The following is a 22,763-nucleotide window of genomic DNA, read 5'->3' on the forward strand; positions in this document are numbered from 1 at the left end:
GGAAATTTTAAGTTTTGGACATGTTACCTTCCAAATTTGCCCTATCACTTGTGGATTTCTGCATTACAATTTAGTAGGTAAAATCCACTGTAATATCAAAATCCACCTGTAACACAAATGTATAATGCATTGTAGAGTTTGGTGTGGATTTCTAGGATGGTTCCACTGTGTGTATTTAGATTCATACAGGAAAAATTGTCAGCATTACTCCAATCATGGCACATGAATGAAGATCAAGTGTTTAAATGGTTGCAAGATGGTGCTCAGAGGATACAGTATATAGCAGTTCAAGGTCCCTCTTGGTTAAAACAAGGGCAAATAATATGTGTTGTTGCAAAAGAACTACAGACGTTATTTACTCTTATTTTTACCTAGTGGCCCAGTTATATTCAGCAAGGTAAATCGAAGGCCATGGCAATCACCGATGCTTCAACCAAATCCTTCTTAAGGAGTGAATTCTTATGGAGAGGGGAGGGGCTGTTAGGAGTGACTGAGCACGGAGCAGTCCTGCAGAGCACAACACCCTGCAATCTTCTCTCAGTAAGTTCATAGATAAGCACTGACCTTTCTGACCCCAGAATCCTGCGGTTTAGGTGCCCAGACAGTCTACAAACAGCTGACCTTCATGTCACCTCTTCCTGCTCCCTCATCTCCCTCGGCCCCTCCCCCCTCCATAAGGATGGAATGGAGAGAGCAGAGCCCGTCTTCACTGGCTTCTCTGTAATGAAGACGTGTTTGCCTGATAATGCACAGATAAGAAGTCAGGGGGGGGAGGCTGGGAGATTGCTTCTTGAGTACAGAAGGAGGCTTTTTTGGCTGATAAAACCTATTACAGATTTCTGCAATAAAAAAAAACATGACAGTTACGCTTTAAGTACCGGCCGGGATGATCCGGGCTGAGACTGGTCATTCCGTGACCCGGGGTCACGGAACGGCCGGGTGTTCACGTAATGTGAACATAGCCTTAGAGTGTATGTCACCCAACTGTAATCAGCACACCTCCCTTCAAATATATCCAAAATGAGCTTTTATAGGCTACGTTCCCACTTTGGAACATATTGGGGGAAGGCGGCCATCTCTTTTAAATACTCTTTATTAGTGTCCATCTATTTAATGAGATGGCCACGTTCCTCCGATATGTTCCTAAAGTTTGAGCATAGCCATATACTGATAAAAATTGAGTTTAAGTTTGTTTTTTATTAGAACTTCTATTATGTATGAAGACACTGTGATACTGGCAAACACAGAAGAGCTGCTTTATGTAACTGATAAATTATCTGACTATTGCAAAAATAATGCAGAAGAAAACTGTGTCTGTGTACAGTAGGTTCTTATTTGTGACTTTGATGGACAGTCTAATTAGATTCTTATGAGAGTAAATTGCCACTGCACATCACTTTAGACTTATCTATGGACAAATGGTTGTAGAAAAACCTCAGTGATAAAAGAAACATCTCCACTTCTATTTGGCTTGACATAGTTTCCTTTTGAAATAATCCATGCCTGTATTGCTTTGAGCAGGTTCCCACCACTTACAGACATGCCCAGAGATGTGTATGCCTCCTAAAGCAGTAACTATCCACATGGCATAATATCTGAAGTGTCTGCCGACTGTAAATTGGGATCAGGGATACTGGCTTCAGACCAATTTCCTAATTCCTAATAGCATTGGCTTAGCACAGCGTGTCTTCTTTTAGATGTATAAAACTGTGACACCTCTCAGATGAGTTATTATGTGTTACTAATCATCTGCAACTTAGCCGGAATATATATATATATATATATATATATATATATACACAGAAAAATTATAGTAATATAGTGCCTTTCTCCACCTGTTTTTTTGTGTCCTGTACATGGCTGCTGTGGCCAACCAGTGGACCCTGTGCTGACATTTTGTGTTGATGGAATCATGGCTCCCATCACTGCCCTGCCCCCATAGCCCCAATCGGCCGGCAGGCCCACCCCTTTCTAATGATAATCAACGGAGCGGGACAGCCAGGGGCGTGATGGATCATCAAGATAGGGGAAGGGCAGTGCTCCTAACTGTCTTTCCCGACCTTGGAGCAAACTACTAACTTCACTGGAACAACACTAAGGATGAAGGTAAGAGACATACCTTCATTCTTGGCATCTAATTCTGTTATTGACAGATACTGGCACCTGCTACTCTCGTCTGCTTCCTGGTTTCTGTTATTTGTTGTCCCCTGGGGCGGATTAACTTTACCATAGGCCCTGGGCTATTTACCAAGCCTGGGCCCCCCCACCCCACTGTAACTATGGCGGCACTAGCCTGGCGTTCATAGTACAGGACAGATAATGTCATGATGTCCTGATTTGTGCAAAATTGCCATAAAAAACTGTGATTTTTTGAAAATCATGGCGGAAGTGTAGCCAGGAGACAGCACACCACTGAAAGTATAAGTCTTTTTGGCTGGTCATGGGCCCCCCAGGAGCTCAGGGCCCCGGGCTGCCGCCCGAAACGCCCCTATTATAATCCACTACTGGTTGTCCCTACAGCAATTACCCATTTAGCCAATTACTGGCTAAGACAGTTCATCGCTGTGGCATGGCACAGGAACAAGCCAAGAGAAGTAAGAAACAGGAGCCATCAAAATAGTTTAGCTCATGGTGTTTTATTTAACACCCTGAGCTAAACACAAAAAAATGCTGCTGGAATACCCTTTTAAGCAGCTTTGTATATAGTCTTGACTAAAAACATTATATCATTTTGTGTCTACAGCCAATGCAGGCCTGGGCTCACTAGGTTGATGCAGCGGTTTTACCATGGAAATAGCCTAAAAATAAAACTAACCCTACAGTTATGTATCACTACCCTACACATCCATATTCTACTCTTGGGCTCTGTAGGCATCTGGAGTCAGTCAAGTCAGTATTATTCATACACAAAGTGTTCTAAATGCCTGAAGACACTTTTGAGCTGAATTTTGTCACAAAAATCAGGCATCATATCATTGTGAGAAAAGTAGGAGATGCACACAGGCTAGAACATTAAGATGAGTGTAAGGGAACCCAGAACCTGGATGGAAGACAGGGACTGACAGACAGTGTGAGCCCTAATGCTTGCCCCCCAAGACTGTCCATGCCTACTTGCTAGCCCAACCCTAGGCAATATGAATCCTAGCCCAAGCTACAAAAACTATGACAAGCAAGCAAGGTTAGAAGAGCACAAGATGACTGTGTATAAGATGCCAGAGTCCAGGTCCAGGGCGTGGTTGGACCATCCCTCTGACATCCAGACCACACAAAACACAAACTGGAAGGGAAGGGAGATAAGTAGAGACGGAAACTGTCTATTACTTCTCAGTCTAATCACCACACCTGTCAATCACCACACAGGAAGAGCTGGAATCAGACACAGACGGGAAGATTTAAACTGCTACAGCAACCAATTACAGCTCAGTTTTCAGCTCCGGTTAAATGAAAGAGGAGCTGTGATTGGTTGCTGTGGGCAGTTTATATTTTTACCAGTCTATATTTTTCACCCTTTGATAAATCTGGGCCAGAGAGTTCAGAGAGTTCATGCTGGAAGGAACATGCACACTGAATCATGGTCAAAAGAGCAGTCTCTGCCATATTTTATGGGCAGAGGACTTCACTGAGGTCTGACCGGTCGCAAAGCACGTGTATGGCTCAAAGGACACTCCTCACTGAGCTCTGAATTTGCAAGGCCACAGGTAGACTTACTGAGAATACAAGTCCTAGGGGAATATGATAAAATGTGCAATGTGAATTTCTCAGTAATTTAGACATATGTCTAAAATAATTTTAATAATTTTCATCTAAGCAAAGTCTAAAATGAAATACATTACTAAATTTGTCCTGTTCTTACCCAAAATCTGTCAACAAGTTACCATTGATGGATCTGTTATAATTAGTATGTCTTGGAGGCACGATGGCATACTAACATGAATTTCATCTCTCCTCTGCTCCAGTCTGCTATCAGTGTACATAAGAACCATCATAGACGATGGCCTACACTGGATTCAACTTTTGCTATAAAAGTATTTGGTCTGTAGATAATACAGATTTTATATATGTTCCAAATGTTTATATCCACAGACAGTGATCTGGATAATCACCTAATCACTTAATGCTTCATTTTTTTATTGTATGGTACTAAGCTAAATAAATGTTACATAAATGCCAGCAAGTGTTTAAATGGAGCAACATGGTATATTCTCAATTGTAGTGTCTGCCATAAAGATGTAAGTTGCAGATACCAAAAGAGAACGTGTTATCAAAAAATGACGTATTGTTTATATCAAGTTTTTATGTTGAACATTTTTTAAGAATGTTTGTTGATGTTTTTTTTCTTCTAATTTTCCATTTTACTGTATATTATAAAGCAATGTTTCTCAAACTTTTTCTAATGGAGCCTCACCCAACAGACCAAGGCAATGCCTGGGCCTCATCAGACTGACCTAGAGGGTGCCTGGGCCCCACCATCAGTGGTGAAAGTCCATTTAAAAGCCGAAAATAATGCTAGGGTTAGCTTTCACCTGTCTCCCAAGCTCTATATGCTAATGAAGCAAATACAAAATAAGTTAATAATCTTGCTAAAATGGATATTTTTGCAAACAGAAAAAGGACTGTGCAGATCATAGTTACTTTTGTAAAAACTGGCTTCCCAGCTGGGCCTCACCAACAACTAGGGGGCGCCTCAGCCTCAGTTTGAGAAGCACTGTTATAAAGTAATCCTGAAATCTTAAGCCCATATTACAAGGGGCGACATAGAGGAGCAAACGAGTGCTATTACACGCGCTGGTAGCGAGCAGGTAAGTGCAGGGGACGTGCGGGGGGCTGCCCGGGTGATAGCTAGATCGTCCAGGCAGCCCATAGAGCATAGCGGCGGTCTGCTGCCGCCACTCCTATTCCGTGGAGCGACATAAAGGAGCAAACGAGTGCTATTACACGCACCGATAGTGAGCAGGTAAGTGCAGGGGAGGTGTGGGGGGCTGCCTGGGTGATCGCTAGGGATTAAGGAGTGAGATGATTGCACTCTCCTTTGAGCCCCTTGGGCTGTATGCATATCACCCCAATGGGGTAGCTCAAAGTCCGTGCAGGTCAGGTGGTGGACAGGATAGGGGACTGCAAGCCACAGGTACCAAAAACGGGATTCTCCTACCAGTGGGGCCCGTGTAACAAGACAGACAATACTTGAAAAAGGATGGTACTCACAAAGTAGCGCTGTCCCAAGAGTCCAAAAATAACCATGACATTAAATCAAGATGAAATTTATTGTAAGAGCACAAGGTTCACCCGTTTCAGGAGTTTTAACATTCTCCCTTCATCAGAACAGTGAAGCATGCACAGTGCAGCAGATTGGCATATGCAATTAATCGACTTGGACATGTACCGTATTTTCCGGTGTATAAGATGACTGGGCGTATAAGACGACCCCCAACTTTTCTAATTAAAATATTGCATTTGGGATATAATCACTGTATTAGACTACCCCTATTTCAATGCACACCAAATAAAATTAATAAAAAACATCAGACAGCAGTGAGATCTGAGAGGCAGAGATGGAGGTATAGTAAGGCTACGTTCACACGTAGCAAAACTAGCGGAATTCCGCCGCGGAATGCCGTTATCCCTCTCATAATGGGAGTCTATGGGAGGCGCGCGCTGCTGCTCTCCCCGTGCTGAAGAATGAACATATTCATTCTTCAACGCGGAGAGGCGCTGTGAGAGCAGCAGCGCGCACCTCCCATAGACTCCCATTATGAGAGGGAGACTAACAGCATTCCGCTAGTTTTGCTACGTGTGAACGTAGCCTTATACCGGTAGGATACAAGGGCGAGTCACACAGGTGATAGAGGTGTGTTTTTCTGGGCACAGCTCCACTCTACCGTATCTCTTTTTAATATACCCCGGATGCCTGCAGCTTGTGCTGCCCTTCATACAGTCGCCGCATACATCGGGGACACAGCTGTTTTTAGCTCCACCATATGCGGCCACCACAGATTCTCCAGTCTGGTTCCGAGATTTCTCAGCACCCGACCAATAAGACAATACCTGGCGTATAAGACGACCCCTGACTTTTGAGATAATTTTCCTGGGTTAAAAAGTAGTCTTATACGTAGGAAAATACTGTATTTATTTTGAAATTCTATTATATGTAATACATTTTAATTGTGACTAGTTAAAAAAATTAACAACCTATATAGCATACAGAGTACCACAGAACAAGCCAAAATTAATACAGCACTTTAGGGTGGGGACATTGGTCTGTCACTGACTTTCTTCAGGGAAATGATGGAAGGGCTTGGCCATTTCACCATTTCCCGGGATTTCATCAAAACACAACGGAAACCACTAATTGACCACTCAGCCACTCAGCCAATCAGCAGCTCAGATGCGTCAGAGGTTTAACTATTCTCCTAGAATGTGATGTATAGTTTCTCTGGTTGTAGTTCACTTGAGCAGTTACACTGTATTTGTATTATATATTTGCAGGGTGGTTTCAACCATTGGCCTGATTAGTTCATTTGTATGTTAGTCAATACTAATTTGAGAACGTGCTTCTCCTCAGAGCCACCAAATGATGCAACCAGAGGAGTAAACCGCATTTACCAGGCTGGCTGGAATGCTAATTAGCAGTTTGCTGTTCAATTAGTTAAATCTCTAGCTCTAATTGTATCTGTGGAGAAGAGGTTCTCAATGTGTTTTAACACAATGTCACCTTTGCTTGTGCCTGTTAGTTGTGGCCAGCTTTATTACGTTTATCTGCTTGTGAAATGATTTAACAGGCAGCCAAACAATAGCAATAAACAGCAACAATAGAAAAAAAAAAAAACATTCACATTGACACTGTGTGTCAATACTGTGTGCCACTGTACAACCCCTTTGCCATGTGCATGAGGCCTAACACTTTTTAAATCTAGGGAAGCCTACTTTGTTACAATGTACCTCATTATGGAACCTGTAGTCATAACTGTAAAATGACACATAGCTATCTAGTGTTGGGACCATTTTAAATTAGCAATAAAATTGGATTTAAAAGTAAATGAAATTGAAATTGATGGTAACTATTACCGATTTTCATTAGGGAATATTTTCAATTAATCGGTTTAATAATTTCTTCAATCACTGGGCTTGCTAGGCTGCACTTGAACGCTGTATCTTTCAGCGTTTGCATTGTATTGTTTCTCTAGAGATCTAGGTAGGATAATAAAGTGGAGCAGTTGACCTTAGCCTTTGAAAAATGAAGAAAGCTCCACCAAGGAGCAGTCCAGCACAACATACAAGGCTCACACATAAAATCTGCTTTTATTGGACTCCCATTAAAATAGACAACATGTAAAATCACAGTCACATAGTGGGCATAGTGCATGATAGTGCATCACATAGTGCATTTACATGGCTAACTAACGCATTTCTGGTGAATGAACACGTTATCATAGCAGCCTAAATATAGGACCCCTCGATAAAGGCGTGTTGCCGAAACGCGCGTCGGGGCGCACCTCATGGGTATTGTATGAACATACATATCAGGTAATGTTTCAGTGATAGGGCTGTCTGTGATATTGGTTTATGGTCTTTTGGGACATGTTGTTTACTGTAATGAACCCTTGCTGAATATGTAGACCCTATTTATTGATTGTGCCAGGCACCTTACTTGTAATACTTACAACGCTTGCATTTTTGCACATTTATGCCATAGGCCGGCACTGTAGTATATGCACTTTACCCATGTTTTTTGTCATCATCCGTTCTGATTCAGTTTGTGTTTTTATGATATATATTGTTATATGTCTGTGTTATCAATAAAAATTCATTCGTGATTGTATTATATCTGGGTACAGTATTTTTTTTGTAGGTATATTGTATTGTTTTGCTGTCATAGCACCCAGTAGATTATCCCCACATATTTTATAGTTTGCACTTGCTTGTTATACCTCTGGGGTAGAGTATCAGCTAGTACATTTTTGTTTGGTAAATATAGGCACTGTAGACAAAAGCTCCTCCACTCCACAACCGAGGTATCAGGGAGCAGGTCCAGGTATAGGAAGATAACGTTAAAAAAACTATTTATTTACTAGACACATTGCGTTTCAAGACCGCAGCAGAATCTTTCTCAAGTGTCATATCTTTTTAGGCACTGTCTGATATGAGTTTCATTGGAGGGGATAAGATGACTATGGAAGCTTTTCCTTCCTTACCCTATATAGACATGGTTGGTTTTGCAGTGATTGTTCCATGAACCAGGCAATAAAATTTACTTTAATTGGAGGCATTTCAAGGGACTTTCCTCTATAACACTTACAGTATATACCCTGGCAGGATTTATGCACTGAAGTTGCCCCCATTTAGAGTGGTCCCTGTATGATTTATTGACTATGTGTTTTGCATGGACGGGTGCATTCTGGGTCTTCTGCAGATATATTGTACTCTCAGAGAACAGACGGGCCTATTGATCCTGATGACAGTAAAATCTCCCTGAAGCTGGCAAATTGAAGTACTACATATGTTCACTTCTATAGGCTCTATTTAAATACCCTAATACATTTCCTTAAATGATTGTGACAGAATCACTTTATTATCTTACAAATAAAATGATCAATAAACTGCTATTATAGATACATGTCTGCTATTTTTTTATCTTTTGAAACTGAATTTTACTTTCCTTAGATTATATACTTGTGTTATTACTCAAGATAATTAGACAATGCAGCATTGGTTGTGTTACCTATACAAAAGTAAAGGTTATACAGGTAGCAACAATAATATCTAGAAACTTGACTTATAAATAAGTCAAAACTTGACAATAAATAAGCATAGGATGGAGTCCCTTTAGAGCTCCATCCTTCCAGCTTCCTTTACAACATAGCTTGGTGATTTATTAGTGAGAGATATAAGACAAGTCTATGGCACATTGATATATTAGTATTCATCTGTGCATTGTATTTACTAAAAGAAAAGAATAATCATCTTCCTGCAGTTGGTAAACCTTTGGCTATAAATCCTTTTGCCCATGTCGCCCACATTCTTAATCTACAGTCCCTTTGCTAGTGTGGGATTTTACATAAAAGTAGGATGTGTGGGACTGGGATTGAGGATGAAGATTGTGGACACTTGCTGCAGGCCAACCCAGTAGGCACTTATCGAGTGGACCCCCTTATATGGTGTCCATCCAAGTGGACACCATATATCAAAACAGTGGAATTTCTTTTATTGCAGGCTATACTTCATATAATCAAAGTCATGAATATGAATGTGGTGTTAACCCCTATCCCGCCAAGTGGTCACTTTCACTATGAAAACATGTGACAAAGTCCTTTCAAAGGGGTTATCCCACAAGACTACATTTAATCAGGGTTAGTACACCCCCCTAAAAGTGACCCGAAAATGCTTGGATGATGGAATAAGCCACAACGAGAAACATGAGGGCCATGACACTGATATGGTGATGGATTACTTCCTGATTAGATTTATCACCCACTTGTATAATTCTACCAGTAACATTTTTTTCACTTCTGTTGATATTTCATGAGTGCAATGTATAGTTTGTAGTATAAATAACAGTGGGTATGCTTGCCTAGAATAATAAACAACTAGAGGTTGAGCCCTCAGATTCTTCCCCTGTGGTGAACCCAATTTCCCTCATTCTAATATAAGTGACCACACAACAGATTTTGGGATCTGGTAACTTTGAACCTAAGCCTCTGGTAGTAGGTATTTTTTTTTTAAGTCTACAGAGCAAAACAGAGTAACTCCCCTGGTGATAAATTATTTCTTTATTGACTCTCCAGATGCAGATAAAACAGGACTCGGGACACAGGCCTTTTTGCCATTGCTATAAAGCTTTAGGAAGCGCTGTAAAATGCAAAACAGCTGTATGTGGTGGAGTGGAAAGTGGTGCATCCATTCTTTCCTGTTTTATCTGCTTCTAAACATTCAATAAAGAATTTCTTTTTAAAAGGTGAGTGCCGCTGTTTTGTTCTATGCACTTGGATTATCTGCATTTCTCTTGCACCATCTGAAAACAAAAAAGCGACTATGTATTAATCTGTTCAAAGCCAACGGAGTATAGTGCCAGTGCTTTTTTGTGGATTGTTAAATTATTATTTAAAAAAGAAATATTAAGAGCAGAGTACCACACAGGGTGAACCCATACAAGTTACATTTAGCAACTTTCTCTCTCTCTCTCTCTCTCTCTCTCTCTATATATATATATATATATATATATATATATATATATGAGAGTGCTCACTTAGGAAAGAGATATTGGATTTAGAGCTCAGACTTGTAGGCCCAATGATAGCACTGGAAGAAGCCGCCATTGATTATGTCTCATCCTGGTATGTGTCCATGTCCAGACATTTAGGAACAATCATGAAGAGGAAAAACCCAAGGCTGGCATGAAAAACAGACATCTAAATGCTAATTCTAGGCAATAGCAAGATTTATTTTAAATCCAGTATCAAGTGTTTTGCATATAATCCTATATCAAATCAGAAATGGACATAACAAGGAATGACAGCATACAAAGGTTTATGGGAAAAATAATGGGGGATTTATCCCTCCACCAGGTGTGCATTGACAAAAAGTAGTACATTGTTGTTCAAACTAACTGGTTTGCCCAAAAATGTGTGATCTTTTTGCCAAAGTACGCATTGTTTGCCTGATGGACTGGCAGGGCCACGGTAAGGCACACAAATTATTAGAGCTTAGAGCTGGCGCAGATTTCTAAGGTTGCCGAACCGTGGCCTCAGATTTAAAGGATTTACTCAATGCACCTCTCAATAAATTTTATGTGTGACATGGGGGCAGGAATTTAGTTTAGACTGGCATACAGATACGCCCCCAATGTTTCTATGCTTCTATTTAGAGATTAGTGAATCTACAGTAGGAACAAAACAAATTGCTTCATTCCTATCTGAATTCTGCTCATCAAGCTGTGGGCTGCTCTGCTCCCTGCTGCTCCTCCCCAGGTGCTGTAAAAAGATGGATCCAGTCCTGGGAAACTTCTCCCAGTTTTTTGGGTCTTTTGGGCCTTTTTTCAGCACCCAGAAAGGAGCGTCAGGGAGCGGAGCAGCCCATAGCCTGATGAGCAGAAGCCCAATAGGAATAAAGCACTTCACTTCATTCCTACTGTAGATGGGCTCATCTCTACTTCTATTCCTTGATATGCCCATTTCCCACCCAATAAAGGGTTATATATGAATGCATCCTCTGTGAATTTCAGATATATTTTGCTATCTATAATTAGCACATTGATGCATGTTTATTCATGCCCACCAGTGGCTTTCTTCTCTTCATGATTATAAAGATATATGAATGGATAGATACAGTAGATAGATAGATAGATAGATAGATAGATAGATAGATAGATAGATAGATAGATAGATAGATAGTTAATGGCATATTGGCTAGTAGAGAATGGATTGATGGATTGTCAATATTTTTTCTCAGCCTGCCCCAGAATGTATTTCAATTAAAGGGGCTACATTCCCATTATAGCAGCATGTTTGCAAGTCAAATATTATTGAACAAAAAATATACAGTCATATAGAGTACTTGTTGTTCTTTTCCAGGGGAAAATATAATCCAAAGTGGAGAAACGCAGCAAGATAACCTTCTTCTCCTGCATAGGAATACAATATGAGCTTTAACATTGTTTTCAATTGACATTTTGAAAACTGTGGCATATACGTAGAAGAATGTGCTATCATTGCTATTTTGTTTGATCTAAATGTCCAGGGAGGATGTGGTAATCAATTTTATCAACCACACAATGTATTACCAATTCACTGGAGACAATCAGATGGGACCACAGCAAATTACAATAAATAGGGCACTTAACGTCTCTCCATCTGCACACCCCACAGACAGCAGTCATGGATAGTAGAAGAAAGGTTTGGTACAAATGAAGGGTTTTTTGTGAAAGAAAATTATCTAATAGTAATAATATAAGAATACCAGGAATTGTAAATTATGTTTAAGCTTAAAAGCACATAATATTTAATTTGCAAATGAGAATAAGAGACTGATATAGTCTTGTAAACTTCACATATCAATTCTCTTTCAAAGTGAAATAACATGAATGCTTCTGTCAAATAATTGTCAGCTTTTTTTAAACAGTCTGTTTAAATGTACATGTAGTAAACAGTAAAATTTACATATAACAATAACAATGTTGTCGTATACAGTAAAGAGCAAGACTGTCCTAACACTAAAAACTGGATCAAAGCCTAATACGTAACCATCAGGGATGACATAGACTATCCGAAATAATGATGTGATGCTATATAGGATCAGAGGTTCTGTAGACACCTTAGAGACATGGGCCCAATTGCTTAACCCCTGCAGGGTCTATGCGGACACAAAGCATGTGGTAATAAAGCAGACTTAGGAAACCCAATATACGCAGAGCAGCTACAGTAAGGGCTCTATTAAACAGAGTGTTAATCTGCCGAATAAGGCCAACTCCGTAGATTATCGCTTATGTAATAAAGACAACGATCAGCCGAAGAAATGATCATCAGTTGATCGTCATTGTTTAATCCTGTTTAAAAATCATCGGCTGCCGGCTGTGCATCACTATGTGTAGTGCTACACGGTCAACGGCTGATGACAGTGTAAAAAAAATAAAGTTTATACTTACCTCTTCTCCCCTGTTGTCTTGCAGCCTGTGCCTGTGTTCTCTACTCACCGGTGATGCTTCTGGCCCTGTCTCTTCAGTGATGGGCTGCTTAGCCAATCACTAGCTTTGGAGCTGTCTCTCATCTCGGCCAGTAATTGGCTGAGCAGCCTGTCACTAAAGAGGGGGCCAAAAGCGTCAGCGGTGATCAGGCAACGCAGACAAAGGCTGCATGACACAGTTGGAGAATAGGGAAGTAGAAATGTTATTATTTTTTCTTATGTAAAAAGCAAGGACTGCAGGGATATTGCTAATAATATGCTGTATTTTCCGATCTATAAGACGACCCCCAACTTTCCCATTTAAAATATAGAGTTTAGGATATACTTGTCATATAAGACTACCCCTCTTCCAACGCACACCAAATAACAATACATCAGACAGCAGTGAGATCTGAGAGGCAGAAAAGGAGGTACAGTAATACCGGTAGGATTCAAGGGCGGGCCAGACAGGTGATAGAGATGTATTTTTCTAGGCACAGCGCCACTCTACCATATTTTTTTCCATACCCTGGATGCCTGCAGCTTGCTCTGTCTTCATACGGTCGCCACATACATCGGAGATGCATCCTTTTTTTTTAGCTCCCCCTACCATATGTGGCAACCACAGATTCTCAAGTTTGGTACCAAAGTTTTTTAGCACTGGCCCTATAAGATGACCCCTGACTTTTAAGAAGATTTTCCTGGGTTAAAAAGTAGTCTTATACGTAAAATACGACATATATATATCCCCCTTACATTAAGCGTGTGCCAGTAAGATTCGCGCTCGGTTACAAAACCCATACATACCTTGATTATTGTCCAGCAAAGGCTGTATAAATATATATATATATATATATATATATATATATATATATATATATTTATACAGCCTTTGCTGGACAATAATCAAGGTATGTATGGGTTTTGTAACCGAGCGCGAATCTTACTGGCACACGCTTAATGTAAGGGGTCAGACCGTGTAATACAGCCTTACAGTTCAACATATTATATAACATCTGTACCAAACCAAATGACCATATGGAGGATGATTTCAACTATAAAAAAAAAAAACGGCATGTTTTTCAAGCCAGTATCAATACTGGTGACCTTGTAATTATAACAAGTTTGAAAAAAGTTTTTTTTCGGGGATGAAAAGTGGGCCTCAATATCCTATAAAATATTTCTTGCTGTGCAAGTGTAAGAACAGTTTATGCATACATTGGGGGTATTCGTGAAGGTACCCATGGTAAAACCAACATTACAGTATGTTATGGTGATGAAAGGGAAGTCATAAAACAGGGTTCCCACTCAATTAGCCAAAGCTGAGTGGCAGTGTCTATTGAATTCAATGGAGACCTATTGATTGAAATGGCTTGTATGATGGATCATTTTTTTTCCAATACAATATAGGATTAACATTTTGGTTCCCCAGCAATAACAGCTGACCTGCAAGTAGAAAAAAAGTCCCAGTCGTGGGATTCTCATAGTGTCAACTTTACTCAATTTCCTAATTTAACACAAAAAAAAACCTTTTTTTGTCAAGTAATGTGCATAGATGTATTAGTGAATGGAATTCTTTCCTCAACACAGTATTAAAAAGTGCTTTGGCCAATCTTAGTAAAATACAATTGCATGGAATACGATAGGCCCATACCAGATACCAAAATGATTACGTCTGATCATATATACTCCTATTAATACAATTTCTAATCGTCATTAGGATTTAGTCATAGGAAATGTTCATAACCTTGAAAAACATATTCTGCAATGAAGACTGCATCCAAGAAGATCTGCACTACAGTGTATGATGTGTCTGTGTGCAGAGTAAGTGGATGAGGCACAGGACTCTGTTTGGAGGCTTACAGGATCCATACTGTACTAAACCAGATAATATGGCTACATCTAAGGAATGCTCTAGAGACGGGTAAGACAACTGCGATCCTAGCTGCTGCTGTATTAAATCATTTACAGGAGGGACTATACCTGTTGCAGATTCTCAGGTATATGGATGATGCGTCTGCTTTATTAGCCAGTTATGAATTTCAATAGAAATGGACAGTGCAGTGGGTTAGTAAACTGGTGCAGGAAAATACCCTAAATCTGCCCCCACCACTATGTCCCCCCCTCCTATATGACATCAGGCAGGCTTTCAGATCATGCAAGAACCAAACAGTTATTTAATCATTCAAAACATATTTAAGATAATATAGTAAATGAATTATTCCGACTAAGAACTAGACATTCCAGAGGAGTCATCTGCCAGACCTGCAGTCCTCCTTCGATCAGTTTACAGAAGCAAAGAAGCCATCTAAGCTTGCAATCAGGTTGTACTCAAGATACAGAACACTATGCAGATCATAACAACAGAGCAGCATAAAATCGCCAAAAATGTGCACTTGAAAACGGGAGCTGTCACTTAACGTATATATTGTTCCGACTGTGTGTTGTATCATGCAGCCAGTAAGTATGCATATATATAGCGGTGTCATATACGTGGATTCTGGGCAATAAACCTGACATTAAAAAAAAAAAGGTCAAGGATCACCCTGGAATAATTTACAGGTTTAAACCCAGTACACATAACCGAATTTCCAGTCTAGAAAAAAAAAAACTGGGTCACACAAAAACCTTAAGTAATATTTGAAGATTCAGCCAACGCAGTAGATATAATTCTTTGAATCACAGTGTGGATTAAACATCAGGTTCCTTTAATTGCCTTAACTCCGGCTTTTCCATTCTGGCGGGTATTAATACTTAAGCTGTTGTCGAGAACACCATGGTTTATGGTGCATCATGTCTGGAAAAAGATGGAAATAGTAAAGGCGTAGAATTTATTCAATATTATTGTGTGAAGATTTTTCCGAGACATAAATAATTAATCCAGCATGGTTAATTTAACCTGTATTGGCTGAGCATTGCTGAGATTGTCTGCTTAAGGCCCCTTGGCAAGCAATATTACAACAGAGAACAATAGATGTGAACGGTATGGACTTACCTAGGCTGACACTTATGGTCTACATAATCAGAGATCTCCTTGTGTACGCTGCATCCACTTCTGTCATACATCCTCTTGTCAACCTAAGAAGAAGCCCAGTAAGTCCAATGAGTCACACATATTCCTATTCTCTCCCAAACTTCCCCATGGTTGTAGAAAAGCAACAGTAATAAATAAACACCATAGGTAACAATGACAAGACTTTCTTCTTATATCTTCTCTACAGTGATCCAAGGAACCAATAACCTCTTTTCCATTTGGAGATTATATACAGCAGCAACATCATGGTTTCTTTGATTCAATAGAAACCTGGAGATAAAAGCATCTTCCACTGGAAAAACAGGGGAGAGTTTAGCATACCCCTACCATAACTCATTGTTGTATTGCACAATGCTGCCATAAATTGTTTCTTCCGTCATAATTTCCCAAATTGATGAGAAGATGCCTCCTGGAAAGGGCTACCTTTGGATAAAGCCTGTGGATGCTATTGTATGATGCTTGTATGTGTGTGTGTGATTCAAGGAGCAGAAGCAGCAGTCAGTGAAATGCATGCACCTCCCTCTATCCTCTCCCTCCCACCCTATACTTCCCTCTGTCAGCCTCTGCCTAACACCTTGCACACATACACACACAACAAATGCAGATGCACACGCACCATGCTTGCCAACCTCTGTTCTGCTGCTTGCTGTTCTGGAAGGTTGACCCAAAAATTTGTCTCATTCTTCTCCTTGCATCATGGTCTGGCACTGTCTAATAGTTGTCACATTATAGATATGTAAAAGTGCTGATTATACGAGCGAAGAAAAGAGGAGTTGGTTATTTTCATAAAACTCATTCCTGAAGCTCATCTGTGTTTTCTATGCAACTGCAGGGATCTTAATGACCATTTTTATCAGACTCGGTCTGATAAATCTCTATGTGCACTGCGTCTATATACTCACAGTATACTACAGATTCTCTTTTTATATGGTTGCATTAAAACAGGAGCCAATCCCAGTAAGTATTAAGCAGAAGGTGGAGGATAGTGCCACATACTGTGGGTATTGCTGTATATATCCAGGGATGAAATGCACTGTCACAGCTCAGAGAACGTAGCCCGGAAGAGGTTAAGCCATCAAGTTTACTAGTAAGCTTTGGGACTGCTTTGTAGGTTACTATGGCAATGGCAGCTGATGATGCATTTAAAGTAATTAAGTATATTGCGGGCAGTCTGTAGAAAGCCTACTGAACTTTGTAATATATTACAGAACATTAAGAGGTTAATCTGGATTTTCATTCATCAGGCGACCAACATGAAACAGTCTGTTTTTTTACTGTCATTAAATTCTATACATCCATAATGTCCAAATCCCTGAAAAAAATGCTTATCCATTGCTAGAGATCACATGCTGTCACTATGCGGCTTATCATTGGGCAGTACCGTTACAGCCTGACAGGGGTATGACTATGGTATTACTGTGATGAGGAAAGAGGTAAAGACTGTAAAGCAAAAAACAGTTTTGCTTTGTCACCAGATTCTGTTGACCACATGTATCAAACCTATAGCCCTCCAACTATTGCAAGAATACAATTCCCATCATGGCTGGATAGCCAAAATTTCACTGGAACATTAAGAAACTTTATTGCTTAGGTTAATTTGGGATGAGTGAATGTCTTATATAGGAGGTGACCTGTGGTGATTGGTTGGGTAGCTGTTTGGGATGTACATGCACCCTACAGGTGTAACCAGGAGCAGCAACTGAAGAACAGAGGCTGCAGCAAGAGTAAGTATGGATCGCACTGTATGACGAGAAGGTAACGCAGAATGTAACCCAGCAGTCATATCCCCCAAGAAGAGTAGTATGCCAGAGGGAACATTATACATTATAATTACCGTGCAATATGCTGTAAAGTTGATAGTAGGGTACACAGCAGACCTACTGGAAATCTGTTACTCAAAGCTCTAAAACCACCATAGTACCTGTCATGGAAAAATAATTTTTGACAGGTCATCAGTCAAGTCATAAGTCATTAATCCCAGCAGATCTCACTACCAAGACCTGCTGTGATCAGAAACATAGCTAGGGAGAAAGCACGGCAGCTTTACCAGGACCAGGGACTCTGAAGCCATGCAGTTGCCAACATAGCCACTAATGCCATATATCCCTTACTGCTGCCATTCAAAGGAATCATAAATAAAAGTTTACATTTAAAAAATATATATATTTAATATTTATATAACTTTGCATTAAAAAAAAGTAAAAATGTCAAAACAAAAATCTGTTCCCCCAGAATACCTTTAAAGAATAGAACAATTTTGCTATATTTTTCTTATGCTGTTATATTCCAAAGTATAGAACTTTTCTAGAATAGGGGTACATTCACATATATGAATGTATTGTATTGTATATTTTAATATTTATTGTATTGTATGTAGCTATTTATTTACATTGATTTAGCTATTTTTTTATATTATTGGTTTATATTTTATTTATTTATTATTTATATTATATTGGTTAAATCCACAGAATAAAATCTGCAACAGACTAAAGTGATATTGTCACCCCCACCCCACCCCACTCTATGTACAGCTCTCCCAACCATCCACAAGCTTAGATGTACCTGTATAAAACTTGTCTGTGTTTTCTTTACCCAGGAGAGTGGGTCCAACTGCTTTGAAGCCCCACTTAGTTAACACTGTCCACCAATGAAATGAAGCAAAAGTAAGGGGGGTGACAGTATCACTTAGGGGTAGTGCGGCGCTAAACAATTATTCAATAAATAACACACATTACAAAGTTATACAACTTTTTAATGTATGTTATGTTAGTGAATTGCCCCCTTCTCCGTGTTTCCCCCCACCCACGCTAGACCCGGAAGTGTAGTGCTCTATACTCACCTGATCCGTGTCGACCCCCGTCCGCCATCTTGTGACAATGATGTAATCTTCGGGCGGCCGGCCGAACCGCTCTGACCGTCCCTCGCGCCAGCCGCCCTCTGCCGCGTCATCATAACTGTGCTTAGCCAATCGCGGCTGAGCAGCTGATGACGCGGCAGAGGGCGGCCGGAACTAGGGACGGTCGCAGTGGTTCGGCCAGCCTCCCAAAGATGACGACATTGTCACAAGATGGCGGACGGGGGTCGACACCAGGCAGACAACTTCTTGCCACTGTAGGGTTGTCATTACATACTTCTTTGGGCACAGATACCTTACCAGTGCCCTTGTTTGTTTTGTTTGTTGTTTTGTTCATTTACGTACAGTGTTTAGTGTGCCTCACCTCCTTGAGGCCCCTGGCATACCCGGCAGAAAAGCGTCAGAAGGTGGGGGACCTGCAAACTAAGTAGGGATTCAATAGGGATCATAACAAAGGGGTAGTTCAGGGCAATGGTCACCCTTCTTAGGTCGAGTATTCCACTGGTCCCTGTGCGAGCAGGGGTAGTTTGGCTATTAACCCTGGATAGGGCATAACAGGGCCAGAGGGTCCCTGCTACTAGGACGTGGGACCACTCCTACTACTGCATGCTCACTATGAGATGAAATCCATCATACCTGCCAATAACATATGACTGGTGAGATAAAACCTTTTTTCAGCCTCTCATGGCGCTTGGAGTCCCCATAATTGTATAAGGGGGTTGGCTTTTAGTGGCCAGGTGCCACCTTAAGTGTTGTTTCTGTGTATTGTGGGGGACTAAATTTTAAGAGTTTGACATAAAAGTTGTGTTTTAAATGTAATACCCCTTCTGAAAAAAAGAAAAAAAGTGATTCGGTGATATAGCCCTTTTATCCTGGTATATATCTGACTAGTATTTGGTATTTGTCGAAGTGTGTTTTAATAAAAAAAAATATCTGAATACAGAGCATCTATTCTTTCAAAATGCCATTGCAAATAATATCATACCTCCCAGATGCAAGTTGATCCATTCCCATGTTTGAACCACAAATAAAAACTGATTCGGCATTTAGGTGATTGAAAATATTTGTTATTCCACAATGCAGATGTCAAATGTATGACTCCCTAGAAGATGAACTTTCTGGGACTTTAAACCCTTGATGCAAATTCACATACTGTACATACTGTATATACAGTCAGGGAACTAGCATCACATGGCTCAGCCAGGGATTGCTGCATTTGGTCCATATTTACAGGTGGACTACTCTCAGTAAGAATCACAGAAGGGGTCGGCTTCTTACAGCTCTCCTGGCCTTGATATTCTCCTCTGTGTACAGGAGATCAGAATGGGAGAGAACAGCAGCACCAGCACAGTAAATGTAAGCACTAACACATTCCTGCCCTGTTACTGTATCTAAAAGATGCCCCTGACCTCCTGTTGCTGTATCTAATAGTTGCCCGTGTAACTAGGATTCATGGGGCCCCATAGCAAAAAACTGTATGGCCCCCTCCCCCTTCCCCAACATACTCAACTGGCCAGGAGCATCACTCGAGCGCCAGGGAGCCGTGAGAACGAAGGAAGGGGTATTATACTATCACATTGTCAATCATTAATATTAATGTGCCATACAGCCTATTTAACAAATTATTTTGTTGCATATTATAATATGTTATTTATCAAACAGAGAACTAATACACACCATTATACTAACTTAGTATATTAAACTCAGTGGACAAAATATTTAATTTTATTATGCCAGAAAATAATATAACACATTAGAAACGACAAGTCCACCTTTTCCTTTTGATGGTAAAGATTAGAAAAATACATGCTAGTTAGGCTTCCCTTTCTTATCTACTCAGAGGTTAAAGGAAATATGTCACTAGGTTTATTCTGGCTTAAATGAGGGCAGCATAAACTAGTAACAGAAATGCTGAACAGATTGGTGTATTACTTACATCATTTTGTCCAACCGTTCTTCTAATATGCTGGAGAATAGGATTCTTGACACACCCCTCCCCTGCCCTCCAGCTGCTGATTGACAGTTGACTGACTATACCCAGCATAGCTAGATAACGGCCAGTAAGCAGGTGGTTGGTAGAGTTTTCTGTTTCTCATGAATATTGAAGACTATCAGGCTCACAGATAGAATGGACAAGGTGACAAAGGACAACACTGCCCGATCACCCTGGTAAATTAGACTAAAGATGATATTTCTACATTGATCATTAATCACACTTTCTACCAAGCAGCCAACTAATCCAATAAAAAAAACTTTTGCCTTAATCTAAACCTCTCCAATATTATCTATAGATATTTCCATTCAATACAATCAAATGGAAGTTAAATAGGAAAGATCAGCTCATCCATTCTTCCAGCTGTAATAAATCTTCTAATGCACAGACAAACAGGGCTGGCTACCAGGCAGTAAATCATCCAAAGAAGATATGTGTCAAGCAGTACGGAAAAGCTTTATATCTTTATTTCACGAAGCACACATGGTAGAAAAGCATAAAATCCATGCAATCGCTTACCAAGCACCCTTGAGTATTGAGCAATCACCCCTATAACACAAGTCAACTTGTAAGTTTATATAGAGGTTCCTTACATTATCTCCTACTGATTCATCTGCCATTTATCATTATGAACCACATGTAGAGAGAAAGAAGCAGCACTCCAATAGCTTTGTAAGCAACCGTCGTGCTGCGCCTCTCCAGGATACCCCCCCTGGCGGTGTCTTGTGTTATGGGTGATGCAGCCAGGAAGACTCTGTATATTTCTAGTGTGAACACGGGTTGATCCTGCCTCAGGCTAGTCGATTTAATTCTGGATAATGCCCGTGCATTTTCTAGAGTGATTTCTACTAACACCTACTGTAAATGGTTAACTTCTTGCCTTGCCGGTGATTGGCAGCCATATCCTCCTGTTTTCTCCAATAACCTCTGAAACCAGGACCTGGTTCCCTTTAAAATTCAGTCACTCACTATGCCTGATGCCTGCTATAGCATATACTTAGTGTGCCTATATTCACTCCCTACCTTGTGATTTGCTATCTGTTTATTGGTAACCTGACTTTGGCGTGTGTCCCTGACTACAAATTTGTCTCCTGACTTGGTCTGTATTTTTGTCCTCTGGTTTTTTGAGTGTTGACTACCTCTTCTGGTTTGACCCTAGCTTGCTGACCACCTACCATTATGTATATTTAACCCCTAAAGGTCAAAGCCAATTTTCGTTTTTGCACTTTTGCTTTTTCCACTTTATGTTTAAAAGGCCATAGCACTTGCATCTTTTCACCTAGAGACCCATATGAGCCCTTATTTTTTGAGACACCAATTGTACTTTGCAATGACAGGCTGAATTTTCAGCGCAAAAAATCATTTGCGCTGTCAAATTGAAAAGAAAAAGGAATTTGTTTTTATTTCAGGGAGTTTCATGTTTACGCTGTTCACCCTGGGGTAAAACTGACTTGTTACGCATGTTCCTCAAGTCGTTACGATTACAACGATATATAACTTTTGTAACTTTTATTTTATTTGATGGCTTGTAAAAAATTCAAACCATTGTTAACAAATATATGTTCCTTCAAATCGCTCTATTTCCATGCTTATAACACTTTTATCCTTTGGTCTATGGGGTTGATTGAGGTGTCATTTTTTGCGCCATGATGTGTACTTTCTATCGGTACCTTGATTGCGCATATACGACTTTTTGATCGCTTTTTATTACATTTTTCCTGGATTTTATGTGACCAAAAATGCACAATTTTGCACTTTGGAAAATTTTCTTGCGCTGACGCCGTTTACCGTGCGAGATCAGAAATGTGATTAATTAATAGTTCGGGCGATTACGTGCGCGGCGATACCAAATATGTTTATTTATTTGATTATTTATTTATATTTATAAAATGGGAAAAGGGGGGTGATTTGGACTTTTATTAGGGGGGGGGATTTTTTGTTAAAAAAAAACATTTTTACTTTTATTTTTACATTAACCAGAATCCTCCTGGGGGACATACATACACAGCACTGATTTCTCATAGAGATCAATGCTGTGTATATACACAGCAAAGATCCATTAGATCCGTCATACATCGGTCATACTGCTGCAGGCCAGTGCAATGTATTGCCGAGACGGGATCAGTGTCATTGTGAAGAAGAAGAACAGATCTCCCCCCTGTGATCGCGCGGGGGGAGATCCGTCCCACTAGACACCAGGGACGTGCTAGCAAAGCCTCTAAATGCAGCTG

The 22,763-nt window shown here is 40.2% G+C and overlaps 1 protein-coding gene and 1 long non-coding RNA gene across 8 annotated transcripts in view; both read right to left on the bottom strand.

The window, feature by feature from the left end:
- TRPC5 (transient receptor potential cation channel subfamily C member 5) overlaps positions 1 to 20,555 on the bottom strand; it is a 262,067-nt gene extending 241,512 nt beyond the window's left edge. The window contains exons 1-3 of one of the 7 annotated variants that reach the window (XM_069942769.1): positions 20,476 to 20,548; positions 17,520 to 17,606; positions 15,647 to 15,729 (exon numbers count right to left, since the gene is read on the bottom strand). The gene's annotated coding sequence lies outside the window, so the exon portion shown is untranslated. Of the gene's footprint in view, positions 1 to 15,646; positions 15,730 to 15,827; positions 16,137 to 16,301; positions 16,430 to 16,587; positions 16,710 to 17,519; positions 17,607 to 20,475 lie in introns of those variants that run through there. The other 6 variants (XM_069942768.1, XM_069942775.1, XM_069942774.1 and 3 more) reach the window with 6 other exon arrangements.
- The window catches only part of LOC138765646 (uncharacterized), a 680,565-nt gene that overhangs the window by 527,358 nt on the left and 130,444 nt on the right, over positions 1 to 22,763 (bottom strand). The window lies entirely within an intron of this gene.

The sequence above is a fragment of the Dendropsophus ebraccatus genome, chromosome 10, assembly GCF_027789765.1.
Source record: "Dendropsophus ebraccatus isolate aDenEbr1 chromosome 10, aDenEbr1.pat, whole genome shotgun sequence".
Taxonomy (NCBI): Eukaryota; Metazoa; Chordata; class Amphibia; order Anura; family Hylidae; genus Dendropsophus; species Dendropsophus ebraccatus.